Raw genomic sequence first — 4,401 nt, 5'->3', positions numbered from 1 at the left:
CTATTTACAAACACCATTACAACACATCACTCTGTTCATTAAGAGAATGTAACTATACATCTATCCTAACCACTTTGAATACACAGATACAAAATGGACATTCATCTGTATGCCCTTTTTTTGTTAAACTCCGTTATTTGAAAAGTATAGGTGTGTTAACTCAGCAAAATAATCTAAAAGGGTCCAGTAGTCCATAATATTATTGAGTCTTCCACTTCACTGGCAATGTCAGAAATTGTTGACCTGAGCCCCCTACAGCGCAACATAACACCAAGGCTTAAGAGGAAAGTGATTGATGATGTAGAGTGTGCCTAAGGAGAGTCACATGGAGAGAAAACATTCTCTCAGGCTTTCACAGAGAGCACATTGGCCAAGCAATGGTTGTGACTCATCCACATGGCTGACACTGACAAACAATCTGAGGTACAGGATCTCAGGATAAATTCTGAGGGGATTTTACTGACCTTATCAGTCCCAAAAGCTAGAAAAGTTTTAAAACTCAATGAATAACTCTAAGAGAAAAATGGTAAAATGAAGAAATACTTAAAAATAAATCTCAAGTTAATATCCTCTATATATCATGGCATTTCATTCAAATGAGAAATTATGGAATATTAGAAGAAAATGCAAAGAGGCATTTTGAAATGTTTCATACAAACATGAAATTATTTATATCAAGAAATGTATGAAAATTGTAACCACCATATAATCAATATTTGGATTTAAAATGAGATAGAAATATTCAATTACAAAATAGAAAAATTATTTTATTTATTTTTCTTATTTTTTGCAGAACCGGGAATTGAACTCAAGCCCTTGCGCTTGCCAGGGAAGTGCTTATTCCACTGAGCCATCTCCCTGGCCCAGAAAAATATATTTTTGAAATATGCCTTACTCTGGCAAAACTGGTTTACATCTGGCACTCATATACACTGACAATGAATTTTAAAACAGTACAAATCACCTTGATGGAAACTTGCAATATAAAACAAAATGTGAAATACTTTTACATACCATGACCTGATAATTTCAATAATTGTAATTTATTTTGAAAAAATAACTGAATATATGGAAATACATGCTTAAATGTATAGCTTGTACATGATTATCTTAACACCAAACATTTGAAATAAACTAAATATAAAAAGTTGAATTCCATAAATAAATTATGATGCACAACAATATGATTTCATTAAAAAGTATGTTTTAAGATATTACATGGCTGAGTAGAGAGAGCTATGCTCATGAAATTCTTTTTTTTATATATTTTAGGGAAGGGTCTACAGGTTGTTCAGGGTCTCACTACTAGACCAGACTCGTAGTGATCCGCCTGTTTACAGCCTCCCAAGAGCTGGGATTACAGGAATGTGCCACCACGCCCAGTCTCAATTTCTGTATCAGTGAGCTCTGGGGATGGGGCAGGCACGGCAGGCCCAGGTATCAAACCACCAGACCCTGTGCTTGCTTGCAGGTGCTTTAATGTGTTGAGCTATCTGGCTGGCCCATTTTTTGTAATGAAATTCTTGAAAGCCACTCACCAAGAAATGCAATTATTCAGAAATGGAAGATGAACATAATTCAGATGAAGAAGGCAGTTTGAAGGAGACACTCAGCTATTAAACTGCACTAGAGTTTGTTTAACTTCTTTAGACAAAGAAAGAGGACCACCCATTAAACCCAGCATAGATTGTGTTCCTATTGGCACTCCATTTTGGAGAAAGATTTTACCTTTGCTAGAAGAATCTGAGAGGAGCAGTAGCAGCTAGGCTGCTTCAGTTGGCATCTACCTTGGAAACTAATGTCTATTGCCCACCTGTCCTTTCATTTCACTGAGAAAAGGAGCTGCACAAGCTATTAACAGATAGAGCACTAAAATAGAAATCCAGAGAATTTCAGAGAATGAATTCAGAGAATCAATCATCACTGCTTGATTCTCAATCAGAATTGATCAATTCTTAATCAATCACTGCTTCAAAAGAAGCAGTGGGGCCTTAGAAAGGAAATGAGCAAATGCATGCTCCTTGTAGAGACCCCAAACCAGATATCAAGTGATCTGTGAGTCAGTGAGTCCACAAGGGAGGCCAGAAATTGTGACTGTGGTGACCTAGGGGAGAAGACACTGGAGCAGTTACAAAGTAGTTGCTCTGCAATCTTTTCTCCAAATATGAGTGTGCACTGTGCCCACAGAGTATCCTTGCTGCTGGCCTCTTTCTAACACCCACAGAGCTTGGTGCCCTGTGGAAAGCTTACCACTACTAGCTAAAACCTACTGTGCTCTGTGCACCATAAATACCACTGAATTCATGAACTAGAGACTCCTTGGAAGGTGCAGACAGAGAGTAGCATGGGTAGAAACCAGAAGAAGAGTAGTGTGTCCAGAAGGAGTTGTAAGGTCTGCTCTATGGTATAGAAAGAGCAAATATACACCATGACAATGACTGTCACTCAGAGAAGTGGATAAACATCAAGAAATCCCCTTCAGAAATCAGTGGAAGACTGGGCACTTTAGCAGCCACACTTCACCCTCCCATCTCTATTACAACTGAAAGTATCCAATCATGAAATAGGAAAAATAATTCTGGTTATCAATTTGCCCACAATTAAAACTGAAACTAAGTGGATCATTGCTTATGGAGAGAATGAGAGGGAGGATGCAAGGCTCTACCACTGGAAACACGAAGAGTAAGTCATAGAAAAAGAACTGTTTTCAGGTAGTTCCTTTCAGAAATGACTGGTCAATGAAACATATTCCAGGTCCTTCTTGCCTCAAAGAACTGAAACAGACAAGACAAAAATGGTGTGAGTTTTATTTGAAAAGTGGAGTAAGGGAGAAACTAAACAAAAGAGGAAAAGAGAAAAGCAAAAATAAAAATACATTGCCTCTGGAAAAACAGAAGGTGGGACACTGTGATTGAGACACAAAACAGGCTCCTCCTAGCATTTGTGTCTTTATATGTTGCCCATAATGTGTGAACTCATAGGAAAATTCTACATAGAGTACATATAGAGTTGTAGCTGTATGCCTCCTGTGATTCCACCTTGCCTCTCTTCCTAGCCATGAACTTTATCCTACTTCAGAATCATTTGAAGCAGCAGCAGACACATTCAAAATCTTGGAGAAAACCGCTAGGGACTGGAACTCAGCCTCTCAGAACTACTACAAGTCAAAGTTTTCTATTTATCAGTAAAAAGAAGAGAACACTGCTCAAATTCTGATGATGGTGTAAATCAGACTGAAAGAATTATACACGTTTGTGCTTTGCATGGATGTACTTTTATTTAATGTCTTGTTCTTTTTCTCCTTTCCCCTAACAATGTGAAATGAAAACAGAAGAAAGTGCTTTAATTTTTTATGTTTTTTCTTAGAATTCATGTAATTTAATTTATTTTCTACTTTTTAAAATTTAAACATAATATGTAATGAAAGCCTGATTAGTGAGATGATATTTATGAATAATTATTAAAAAGGTATGAATGCCCATGCTAGCCATATAGATTTCAGAGTTGTTAAAATTTTCTTCCATATTTACCTCAACTGTTTCTTTTTTTAAACAGAAAGAAATAAAAATAACAATGAAACAGAGTTTCAGAACAAGTTATTAGGAGAGTTGCAATAATTAATACATTGCATATTGTTGTCTTTGCAGTAGTTATTCAGAGTACAAGAAAGGGGAAAAGAAAAATCTTTAATACACAGGATAGTTAAGATAGTTATACAACTAGTTTCTCTTAGTTCATTGGAAAGAAAGATTTGTGATAATATTGTTTTTGTTTGTTTGTTTTGTCTTGTTTTTTTTAGTAAAGGGGATTGAATTCAGGGCCTTGTGCTTGCCAGGCAGGTACTTATGCCACTGAGCTATCTCCCTGGATTTGCTAATATTGTTTTTTAATTTTTTTCTCTCTGATTTTCCATTTATTTTTTTCTTCCATACTGTCGTTGGAACCCAGGGATGCTACATCATGGAGGCTATTTTATTTATGTTGAGACATTCTTGCTAGATAGTCAGGCCAGCCTCAAATTCACAGGCCCCTTCCTCTGTCTCCCAAGTGCTAGGATTACAGGTTGCACCACTATGTCTGGCCCTCCCAGTGCTCTTCTGATTTTTTTTATTTTGAGACAAAGTCTCACCAAGATGCCAAGGCTGCCTCGAAATTTTGACCCTCTTTCCTGAGCCCTCAGAGTAGCTGGAGTTATAGGCGTATACCAACACACCTAGCTAATTTTCTACTTCTGAAATCCACACTTTAAATTAAAGTTTTCTGTTCTGTAAATTTTCTTTTGTCAAAGATACCAGAGAAATTAATTATATCTTCTCAAGAGAAAAGAAAACAGCTCTTCATAGAAGTTTGTTTTTCTTTCTTTCTTTCTTTCTTTCTTTCTTTCTTTCTTTCTTTCTTTCT

Source organism: Octodon degus, unplaced genomic scaffold, assembly GCF_000260255.1.
Source record: "Octodon degus isolate 3935 unplaced genomic scaffold, OctDeg1.0 scaffold00171, whole genome shotgun sequence".
Taxonomy (NCBI): domain Eukaryota; kingdom Metazoa; phylum Chordata; class Mammalia; order Rodentia; family Octodontidae; genus Octodon; species Octodon degus.
Note: the sequence above shows the minus strand (reverse complement) of the source record.